Consider the following 13,051-nt stretch of genomic DNA (forward strand, 5'->3'; position numbering starts at 1 on the left):
GCTTTTGCGACGCGTCCGAAAAGGCCTATGGAGCATGCGTTTATGTCCGAACAGTAGATCAGTCCGGAAACATATCATCTAACCTACTTGTTTCCAAATCACGTGTGGCACCCATAGGAAACTCAAAGAAGGAGCGAAAGTTAAGTTTGCCCAGATTGGAGTTGTGTGCTGCTCATTTGCTCGCTCAACTTTATCAAAAGGTACGTACCTCCTTACAAGCCGATCTTACAACATAATTCTGGTCAGATTCCACCATTGTCTTACACTGGTTGTCGTCGCCATCATCACGCTGGAAGAACTTCATAGCAAACCGTGTATCTGACATTCAACACCTGACTTCTGATAACTGGCACCATGTTCCTGGCGTACAAAATCCCGCAGATTTTATATCTCGTGGAGCGAACCCTGATCAACTGGCATGCTATCAATCGTGGTGGCATGGCCCTGACTGGTTGACAAAGTCACCAGAATTTTGGCCGATTCAGCAACATTTACCTGATCATCAAGCTAGCAGTGAAGTGCTAAAAGAACGAACCGTACTACTTAACCAGACCATCGAAACGAATCCCATATTTTTGTTGTACTCATCTTACCCCAAACTGCAGCAACGTGTTGCATGGATACGTCTTTTTTGTACAACATCAAACCAGCTAACAAAGATAAACGTCTTTACCCGTACCGTTAGCAAGAACTTCAAGAGGCAACCAAATGTCTTGTACGAATGGCTCAAAAAGAAGTTTTTGGTGCCGAATTTTTAAGTCTGCAAAAATCTGGCCAAGTTGATTCTAATTCCCGTCTGAAATCGCTTACCCCATACCTAGACGATGATTTACTGCATGTTGGCGGGAGACTTCGTCATGCTGATGTGTCTCCGTCCCGGAAACATCCTCTGATTTTGCCAGCTGGGCATCCTCTTTCAATGTTGATTGCTAATCATTATCATTTTTGTTACCAACATGCCGGAGCAACATTACTAATTTCTCTTCTAAGGGAGAAATTCTGGCCGCTTCGAGCAAGGAACCTGGCTCGCCGAGTAGTTCATTCCTGTGTGAGCTGTTTTCGAAATCGTCCAACCCCGCTGGAACAGCTCATGGGAGACCTGCCGCGAGAACGTGTCACACCAACCTTACCCTTCTTACGGACTGGAGTAGACTTATGTGGTCTTATTTTCTACAAATATCCTAATCGAAAAGCTCAACCAGTCAAGGGCTATGTAGCTATCTTCGTTTGTCTGGTCGTAAAAGCAGTACATATCGAGATGGTTGCAGATCTCTCTACCAACGCCTTTCTGGCCGCCCTTCGACGTTTCGTGTCACGACGTGGTCGACCACAGTTGATCGAGTGTGACAACGCGAAAAACTTCATCGGAGCTTCTCGAGAAGTGGCACAATTAGCAAAACAATTTCACTCAGCAGTTTCAACAGACCGTTATCAAATCATGTGCCAACGACAGTATCGAATTCAAATTCATACTGCCGCGTTCCCCCAATTTCGGCGGATTGTGGGAAGCCGCTGTAAAGTCATTTAAGACTCATCTCAAACCCACCATCGGAAACGCCATTCTTACTTACGAAGAATTTACTACCTTGCTAACCCAAATCGAAGCTTGTTTGAATTCTAGGCCGCTTACACCGATGTCTTCTGACCCGAACGATTATGAAGCTCTGACCCCGGCACATTTCCTAATACACCGCTCTATCGTGGGACTTGCGGAACCATCTTACGGGTCGAGACCTATCAACCGACTGGACCGTTACGAGCAGGTTCAAGAGTTTCTGCGCCGCTTGTGGAATCGATGGTCATCGGACTACCTATCGGGCCTTCATCCTAAGACCAAGTGGACTAAACAGCGAGAAAACATCACCCTGGGCACTATGGTTTTGGTGAAAGATGATAATCTTCCCCCGCGTAAATGGTGTTTAGGACGAGTAACGGACATCGTGAAAGGAGCGGATGGAAACGTCCGAGTAGTTTTTGTTAGAACTAAGGATGGTGAATCCAAAAGAAGTATCTCTAAACTTTGCGTCCTCCCAATCAGACAGGCAACTTCAGAGGAGTGTTGAATCTCTTGGTGATTCAACGGGGGGAGGATGTTGAGGAAATCGTATTCCGTTTAGCATACGTGCGCGCTAGAGAGAGAGAAGGAGAGAGAGAGGGAACTTTATCGTTGTCGCCGTGCGCTGCTCGACAAGAGAGCGCTACGCGCTGACCGAGAGAATTCTTATCAGCTTAATCAGTCGCGTTCTGAACTCTGACCCGATCAGTAGCGTTCTGATCCCCGTACCAACAAGTAGCGTTCTGATCCCCGTACCAACAAGTCGCATTCTGAACTCTGACCCGATCAGTAGCGTTCTGATCCCCGTACCAACAAGTAGCGTTCTGATCTCCGTACCAACAGGTCGCGTTTTGACCTCAGACCCAAAAAGTTGCGTTCTGACCAATCAGTTATAAAGTGAAATAAACTTGTGAATTAACATCTTGCAAACAAATACAGTGTTCGGACAATTCAAAGTGCATATCACATCTAACCCCAAATCCCCCACACCTAGAATCAAGCCGATGGAAGATTTCGTAGGCTTAAAAAGGGGAGAAAATCGGTACCATGGTTCTCTCCCGCTCCCATACGAAACACACCCCAAGCGGCATCGCTGAGAGAGAATTGAGCTTTTCCCGTTGTTTCCCCCCCTGACATACCCACGAACGGTGTGTTTGTTTCTACGCGATGCGTTATTCTCTGTTGTTGTTGTTGCCTTTAACGCTGTTACCGCAAGAGCTTGAAGCAAGAAGCGTTTCACACCATCACCGTCTCACCCAAACATTGGTGTTGTGATGCGTTTATTTGTACCCCCGCCCCTATGTTCTTCTTACCCGTACCGCGCACCCCATACATTCTGACTTAGAATTCAAAGCAAAGCGAAATGGTCTAACTGAATTTGGAAAAGACGATTCAGATCACATATGTTAAAAACAAAATTAATTGAAACTTGAACTAAAATTTGAAAAATCATGAAAAAATTGAATGTTTCCGGCATCGGTATAATATGGTATAATATCAAAAATAATGATTTTAACAACTTATATATAATATATATCATATATAATATATATACCATATAATATATAATATATATAGATACATATAAATATATATATATATATATATATATATATATATATATATATATATATATATATATATATATATATATATATATATATATATATATATATATTATATATATATATTATATATATATATATATTTATATACATATATATATTTATATACATATTTATATTTATATATATATGTATATATATATATATGTATATATATATATATATATATATATATATATATATATATATATATATATATATATATATATATATATATATATATATATATATATATATATATATATATATATATATATATATATATATATATATATATATATATATATATATATATATATATCCGTCCATATAGTTATAGTAAGCGGTGTATATATTTATATTATATAACATTATAATATATATTTATGTACATGTTATTTTTTTTTGGAACATTTTTTAACATGTTTTTTTAACAAACTTACATGTTTATATTCAAAAAAACATTATCTTGAAGGATTGAAAAATGAATAGAGTAAATTGTCTGTTTTACTAGTTAGGTTATCGTTGCACGTAAATGTAATAAAATACATTTTAATCATTATTATGTTTATAATTGTTTTTCTGCTTATTCAAAAAAACACTTATTGTTTTAATTTAAACCGCTTTGAAAATAGCAATACAGTCTTTCCCCGAGTTACGCGAATAATGCGTTCCGGAGACATTCGCGTAACTCGGATTTTCGCGTAAGTCGAATATCACGTTTTACAGTAAAAATATACTTTCTTTATTATGATTTTTGATTGAATTTAGTTCATTTATGTAATTTATCACTTATTTGATTCAATTAATGTGGAGAATTCAGTTATTTCTGACTTTTTAGTGAATTAAAATTTTGAAATATTGCTAATTATTTTTCATTTGACAATTGATGGAGAAAATTGTACTGATTTGACATCTGAACTGTCAAAAATAAAAAATTCGCGTAACTCGAATTCGCGTAACTCGAGTGTCGCGTAACTCGGGGAAAGACTGTATATATGATACAATTAGAACTCGCCAATTGCATTTATATCATATGTGTACAAAAAAAGAAAGATTTTGTTTATTAAAAAGATTTTTTTTTTTGAAACACGACTAATATCTGCGTATTTTGTCATGTTTATTATTTTTTACAATGTGGATTAACTGACTTTTTCTCATATTTATATGAACAACTCGGATTTTTTTGTATTCAATTGAAAAAGCAGACTTGCAATTGGCGAGGTTTGAATGTATTTCACTTCGTCACATGCCAGCTCGCATATCTGTCAAGTTAGAATCGTAAACAAACACGGACAACCGCCCGTAAAGATTGTGTGCAGAATAATCGTGAAATTTTATGTGAAAACTCGAGAAAAGGTAAGTGTTCTGTGCATATTTCAGTAAATAAACTATCTTTTAATGCTTCAACACATTATTTCACAGGAAAAACATCATTTCATCCCGAAATTTGGCAACATTCGTCCGAGTATGGTTGAGCAGCTGTGTGTGTGTGTGTGTATGCCGACGGAATACGACGCCGGTAAGATGAAATGTTTTACTTTTTCACTTTTACTTTACTTTTTCACTTTACTGTTTCATGAAATCACAATGAATTGTGAAAATAATGCAGATTTAATGATATTGATCTTTGTTACAGTTTCTACAACAATCACTAAAGTCGTTGTGTATCTTCAAGCAAACCAACGTTGCCATACACCACAAAATAGCATGGAAAGGAAAGTATTATAAAGTAATGTCATATTTGAAAGCATTCTAATCTTTCATTGTTATTTTTCCACTGCAAACAGGACATTGGATCACCGCATCGACAAGTGGTTTTTATGTGCAAGTGTTGTTAAGAAGTGTGTTGTACGGTGTATTACGTGTTTTACTTTATTTGTATCGCTTTGCAAGTGGTACAATTAGTGCGTTTAATCGTTGTAATACAGCTAACATAAGATTTACCCGAGCATTAGAAGCGGCAACAATACATGTGCCTGACGCAGAGACAACAACGCCGTCGGCATCCGTTGATACCATCCAAAGTGATGGTTGAAATCGTATTTAAACGTGTAAAACCATGTATTGGGGCATGTAAGTATTGAATAATAGCTAAATAAAATACATTTTATCGTTGTACTGGACAATGTGCATCGAAATTTAAAAAAAAGTGTGTGTGTTTTTGTTTACATCCGAATACAGAACCCGCAACGCTATACTGTGGTTCGAGCACTCGCTAAGTAACGCTTGAGCTTTGAGCTTTCATTGAGCTTACATAGAATGTTACACGCTACCTGCTCACTAAGGACTGCTATCGAGCAGTGTTATGAGCAGGTAGCGAGCAGTAACGCTTCCATACAAAAATCGCGAAACGTAACGCTCCAATGCTATTTGGGACGGTGCGCTCTCTCGGTTTCCGAGGATCTTTGAAAAGAACCGGTGCGCTCTCTCGGTTTCCGAGGTTCCGAGAACCGGCCCAACCAACCAAACCGAGCTCTTTCGAAGCAAATCCTTCGTGATGAGCGAGAAAGCATGTCACGCATCTCACGTGTTGCCATGCGAACAGCTGCGCGTGTAGATGTGTGAGTGCGCGGAGAAAAATTGATGGATGACGAATGGAGGAAGGGGAGGAGCTTCACTCTGTCGAAGCATCTGAAGGGGGGCCGAACGCTCTCTTCACATTTTGCGAAGAATCAGTTTAACTCAAACGCTTGGCAAAGAGGATATACTACTTTGAGGCACTAAATATTTCAGGCAATGGAGTCGTGGTCTATTAGTATTAGTATAAATTATTTCCCTTGCCCCATTTATGAATTAATTTAAAAGAATAAACATTAATCTGAGTAAAATTTCAAAAGTTACTTTTCGCGAAAAACTTTTTCCAAATGTGTTTTGAAATTCTGAATCGATCTTGTAGAGACGGTTTTTTCATACAATACGTACTTTTTAAGATATTTGAAAAAGTACGGTTCATAGGGTGCGCGGATGATATACCAGCAATGCTATTACAATGAAATGCTATTCCGCTCTATCAAATTTCCAGCTGAGCGATTTTGTCTGTTTACGTTAGAACACGCGCGAATTCACAAATAGTTAAAGTGTTAGGCCCGCTTGTGATGAACAGTAGATCCACCTACTACCATGTTTCAATTCTCTGATTAAATCGCACGTAATAAATAAATCGAATATCTCTCCTTCCAATTTCAATTAAAAACACATAACCACTGCACATAAGGTAGGAAGATAGATGAGAGGACGAGGAGGAGGAGGAGGGGCTATAAACACGTACGTAAATAAAAGGGGGCAGGGCGCGCGTGTGAGCGAGAACGCGGCAGCATACGAGAGATTTTTTTCTTTCTCTTTTGTAGCATTTCGGCTAAACACCCGAGCCTAACTTCGGTAGGAACTGCCTATCAAAGTTGATACACCTTCGGTAGAGAACTTCTGTCGAAGCTATATCGAAGCAAATTTACTTCGAAAGAGCACGGTTTGGTTGGTTGGGTGAGGCATCAAAGCGCTGGGTGTGCTGGACATTGCACAAAAGAACAGTGTACGAGTGTAGCGGCGTTTTCGTACGGGTGTTCGGTGCGATCAGGCGCTGGGTGCGCAAGTTCTGGCGGTGTGAGAAAAGAAATGCGCTGTGTGCGCGAGTAGCTGGGTGCGTTAGTGCGCTGTGTGCGCGTGTTGCTGTGTGCAAAAAAGAAATGCGCTGTGTGCGCGAGTAGCTGTGTGCGTTTGTGCGCTGTGTGCGCGAGTTGCTGTGTGCAAAAGGAAATGCGCTGTGTGCGCGAATAGCTGTGTGCGTTAGTGCGCTGTGTGCGCGAGTTTGCTGTATGCAAAAGGTTTAGCGCTGTGTGCGCGAGGGTTTGCTGTGTGCAAAAGGTTTGGCGCTGTGTGCGCGAGACGTTGCGGTGTGCGAAGACGGTTAGCGGTAGGTGCGCGAGTTTGTTGCGTGCAAACGGTTAGCGCTTGATGCGCGAGAAGTTGAGCGGTGTGCGTTAGTGCGCTGTGTGCGCGAGTTTGCTGTGTGCAAAAGGATTAGCGCTGCGTGCGCGAGAGTTTGCTGTGTGAAAAAGGTTTGGCGCTGTGTGCGCGAGAAGTTGCTGTGTGCAGAAACGGTTAGCGATAGGTGCGCGAATTTGCTGCGTGCAAACGGTTAGCGCTTGATGCGCGAGTTTGCTCTGTGCGCGAAAAAGGTGGCTGTGTGAAAAAAGGGCGCTGTGTGTGTGACTAGCGCTGTGCGTTTTGGGCGCGAGAAAAACACTTGTTTTCTAGAGTGTTACAAGTAGGGAAAAATAGACCGTTTGATAAGCGCATGTGCGAAACGGCGGGTTTAGCAATGTCTGGAACCAAGGAGGATTTGGCTAAGCGGTTGTTAGAAGCCGGTATAACGAGCGATGAGCAGCGCGAAGAAAATTCCGGGGAAATGAACGCGTCGGGTTATTATGACGTGGAGGCGGAATCGGAGGCTAGCGAGACGGGAAACAGTGGGACGACTGCGGGTGGTCCTATTGCTGTTACCGCGGAGACGAGATCGATCGTGACAGAGGTGGTGTCACAAAGGGTGGGCACCTTTTCGGTGCCAAGAATTGCGAAAAGGGAAACACATACACCGTTTGTGCAGCCCTATTCGTTCCATGATGTGGAAGAAGGTATTGAGCCTTATGGTAATGACCTCACCAAAGATATTGCGGTGTGGTTTGATGATTTTGAAGGAGTGGCAAGTATGGCGCATTGGACCGATGAACAAATGTTTATCATGTGCCGCCGGAAAATGGTTGGTGTTGCGCGAAGTTTTCTCTCGACGGAGAGAAACGAAACTTCGTATGCAGCTATGAGATTGAAGCTGATTAAAGAATTTGGAAAAATAGTGCGGTCGAGTGACGTGCATAGGCGACTTATGGCACGAGTAAAACGTCCGCAAGAGACAATGTTGGAATACGTGTACGAGATGCAGCGCATAGCTCGTGACACGGAAATCGATGATAGTAGCGTTGTTGAGTACATCGTGGATGGTGTGTCTTACGATGCAAAAGTGCGTGCGTCCCTTTATCGAGCGCGCAGTATAGCCGAATTAAAAGAAGAACTTGTGCTGATGGAAAGAGCAGAGAAGAAAAGCGCGGTAAAGAAGAACAGTGTACAGCAAGAGCCAAGGTTGGAAGGAGGTGTGCGCAAGTGTTACAGTTGCGGCAAGCCGGGGCATCGGGCTCAAGATTGTGCCACGAAAAAACGATCAGCAGCTGACACGCACGCTTTTGTCCGGAATACAAACGAACGTACTCCGGTGAAGTGTTTTAGATGTGGTGGTGAGGGGCATTTCGCCAAAAATTGTGACAAAAACAGTTATAGTGTGATGGGTGGTCAAGCTATTGTAACAGGTAGAGAGCTGCCAACAAAGAAAGTGAATATTTACGGAAAAGAATACACGGCTCTGATCGATACCGGGAGTGAAGTATCGCTCATGGGTTGGGATGTGTTTTCTGAACTTCCACCGCGGTGCAAAGTGTGGAACCAGTCAAACCAAATTTTAAGGGGACTGGGAGGAGTTCCACAAAAGGGGCTGGGTGAAACAATACTCGAAGTGAACATAGACAATTGGGTCTACCAGGTGCAGTGGGTTTTGGTACCGTACGAAACAATAAGGACTCCTTTGATTTTGGGGATGGACTTTTTGCGAAGTGTTAATTATAACATTAACAACAATGGAATTTGTATTGAACCACGTAGAAACGAAGAGGCGACGGGTGTTCGAGAGATAGAGGAAAGGGAGGAACAACAACGGGGGGAGGAAAATAGGATAAGTGACGTGATGAATACGGTGTGTGTTCTCGAAACAAACGATCCGGTTATCTCGCCTCAATTTTGTAACTTGTTAAGAAGAGTCAGCGTGCAAAACGGTAAAGCCAATGGCAGTGCAGAAATTATTATGAGTGATGTGATGGACGCGGTGTGTGAGAACAAGACAAGGGAACCGATTGTGGTGGGGAACAAAGCGTCTGAAACCGTTGATGGGCCCGTGAACAAGTGGTTAGGAAAAGACGGAAACATTCTGGATTACAATGATCGGAAAGTGATGACTGTCGCGAGTGAACTAACGGCAAGGGTTCGTACGAAGCAAAAACAGGACGAAAAGGTGAAAACTGTCTGTGTAGTTTCTGTGGATAGGTCTTGTGAGTCGCACAAACTAAATAGAGAACATTTGAAAAGTGTGGTTAATCAAACTGAGACATTAGGCAGCTTGCTGAAGCAAATAAGCAAGAAGAAGAAAGTGCTGAAACGACAAAAGGATTGTTTGAGATTAATAGAGAAGAAGAATGCGGCTTTACCCACAGGATGTCAGGACTATTGGGGGTCGATGGAAGACGCTATAAAACGATACAGGTACATGTTAACAGATGGTTACTCTAATTTTGCTTGGCTCTTTTCCACCAGAACGACGGAATCGGGAGGAGACATGCGAAAGTGCGAGACTATGTCGTCGATATTTGGATATCCAACACGAGCGACTACCGATAGAAGAACGCCGGTTAAGGCAAGGACGTTCGTAGAATGTACGAAAGGCAAGAATAACGAGCAAATTCTTTCGGTAACGGAGGTACACTGGTGGACATAAAAATAGGAAAAAAATTTTGGATGTGGAATAAAGGATGTGCAAGTTCTACCGTGGCCTGCGTTGAGTCCTGACCTCAACCCGATTGAAAATCTGTGGTCAACTCGCAAGCATCAGCTAAAGAACCAGCCTGCACGTTCAGCCGATGATCTATGGACACGCTGCAAGGTTATGTGGAAACGCATACCCAGAAGCGAATGCCGTAAGCTCATCGGCGATATGGCCAAACGCTGTCAGGAAGTGATAGCGATTAACGGTCACCACATTGACCGTTAGAATGTGTTTTCGCTCTGTGGAACACCGCAACACCTCCTCCCAACAACCACTTAAACAGTCCTTTTCAGGGCTACCAAATATTTCTGACAAGAACTATGTCTTTCGGTCACAGAAAAAAGTTCCTATTTTTATGTCCACCAGTGTACTACGAGGAAACGGTCAGCCGGAACGAATAAAATGGACGAAGTTATCAATCCGAGCAAGATCGTCATTGGATTCGAAGCCGTGTGTTATAATGAAAAGTGGGTCCGAGGGTTTGATCGAAGAAGTGTTTGATCGCAATGGGCAGGATTTAATAAAGGACGGAAGAAAGGAGATAAAAAAGGAACAAGGTCGATTGAAAAGGTATTTTTATAAGGGGAGAAGTAAGAACGCGAATGTGGTGTTAGATAGAATTCAATTATGATGAGGTGTAAAGAGTTTCACAATCAAATTCAGGAATTTGGATAGGATAATGAATAAGAAGGCTAGAACTTCGAGGATCGAAGTGCGTCAGGAAAGGCCGAATGTAAGAATAGTGGCAAAATGGTATTGCCTGATGCAAATTGGAATAATGTTATAAAGAAGAGAACTTGGGCTGAGCAGTCAGTCGTTGATCAGAACTCAATAAAGCAACACCGTCAGAACAGAAAGAAGTCTGTGTCAACGCTCTCCCTCATTCGGTCCACCTCCTCCACCCCTCGGTCGGTTTTCGGTCGTATTCGGCGCCTTCCTTCCATCCATTCCGCTCTCGTCTTCTCTCTCTTTCTTACATATATATATATATATATATATATATATATATATATATATATATATATATATATATATATATATATATATATATATATATATATATATATATATATATTTATATATATATATATATATATATATATATATATATATATATATATATATATATATATATATATATATATATATATATTTCAAAAAAGTGTGACCTTATAATTGATAACAAATCATCCAATAATGATGTATCAAATGAAATCCAATACCAACGGCAAAAAAAATCAAAATTCAAAACAAAACTATCCTTAAATCGTAGATATAAACGTCTTTAAATGCTTGACAGTTGTATCTCTTGATTCTCATTCTCTCATGAGCGTCGAACGGATTTCGTCGTTCGAAGCCGGTACTCGCCCCGTTAATAATAGATGAAGGAGATTATGGGTGGAGAGCCCATAGTGGAGTTTTCTCTAATAGTAATACTTATGAATATATACGGCATAATATTTTTAATTTTCATGCACCAAGAGTATTAAATGGCGTACAATTACCGTATGTGTTTCTTGGAGATCAAGGATATCCATTGAAAACATATCTAAAGAGGCCTTATCCGACAGGAGGTGCTGGGGACCAAACCGTTGTTAACTACATGTTAAGTAAAACCAGGCGAATAGTAGAGTGCGCATTTGGCATGCTTGTTAGTAAATGTAGATGTTTGAAAATAGAGCTACAGGTATATTCAGATCATTTTGATGTAATTGTGAAAACTGTTTGTTTACTGCATAACATATGCATTGACTTTAGAGACAGTAACGTATTACACGTTAATAATGCAACAGCAAGCAACAGTGTGGAACCTCCTTCAATGAATCGGAGATTTTACCACTCCACTCAACAAGCATATGCTGTAAGACAAAAATTTAAACACTTTTTTTATGTAATTACTATTCTAGCTCTGTAATGGGATGGGATCCGAAGCCCCATTGAGGGATAATACAGGCTCTCCCATCCAACTCCTATTCCGACACGTCCTCGTCGTGCAGAGTGGTAACATGTGTCACCACATATCCAAGCTTGGGTACACGGGCTTGACCCAACCCCTTGGGCGGATGGTGGCACATGGCGAACCAGGAGGGGGGTGGGTATCCCGGGAAACTGGGTGCCTGAACGTCGGGGGGGCAACCCGACGCTAAACAAAACGGTCACGTGGGCGCGGGGCCAGTCACCCAGTCCCATGAATCAACGACTACGGAAAGCCACAGAAATTTTCGAAACGGATAACCAACTATTCTAGATGCTGTATTCTTGATGCAATAAGATAATTTAATAATAAGAAAAAAATCTCAAAATGTTAAGATGCGTGCACAGGAAAGCTCATACAAGCGAAATTAGTAAAATTTTGTATGGAAACGAACGTTTGAACGTTATAATTTAATATATTACACGAGTATAAGCTATCGAGTTGAAAGTACTGTACATATGGAAATAATTTTGAGCTATTTTTCTTTTTTTTGTTATACTTTCAATTATTTCATTAACATGAAACCAGAAAAATTATCAGATGAATATAATAATGTGAATTTTTGAACTAAACAAATTTGTTGGAACCTGTTGTAAGGTTTCCAACGGACTGTCAGCTAAGGCGATGTGTGTGCGCAAGCAGATAAAAAGGGAGAAAAACCGCGGAAACGGTTTCATTGCGGTCAAAAATACATACGAAGGAAATAAAGGAAAAAACAATTTTTTTGGCGCACCTTAAGTACCACTCTAAAGAATTTACTTTGTTTTCTAATTTAGTTAGAGCGGCAGTTTCTAATAAAATGGTCCAGGAAATATTTTGACACTCGGGAAAAACAGACCTCATCTTCTTCTTCATGTTGCGAAACGGCCGTTCTTGATGACCTAGACATGTCCAAGCATCTCAAGGGTTAGATTATCTCTATTTGATAGGTGTAACTAATGCAGGATAGTTAGTCCAACATATTAAGGAAGCTTGGTCCATACGAGTTTTGAACCCAAACCGGGCATGTTGACGTTGCCGAAACTAGAATTAGTTCAAGGAAAACATGCCTACTAGTGTTCTGTTACGACGTGTGGTTCGGGGAGTTCCCACTTTCTTCACTCATTCTTGAATTGAATTAACTATTACCGTAACCACAGTAGATCATTTCCAGTTCAGTTGAATTTATCGAACTGTTCTTGTTCCTGTACATGCTTTATTAAAATATCCAAAATTTCTTTTTTAGCTAGCAGTTGCCTCAGCATAGACAATTTGCTCAAATCATTCGAGATGCT

The sequence above is a fragment of the Anopheles gambiae genome, chromosome 2 (assembly GCF_943734735.2).
Source record: "Anopheles gambiae chromosome 2, idAnoGambNW_F1_1, whole genome shotgun sequence".
NCBI classification, from domain to species: domain Eukaryota; kingdom Metazoa; phylum Arthropoda; class Insecta; order Diptera; family Culicidae; genus Anopheles; species Anopheles gambiae.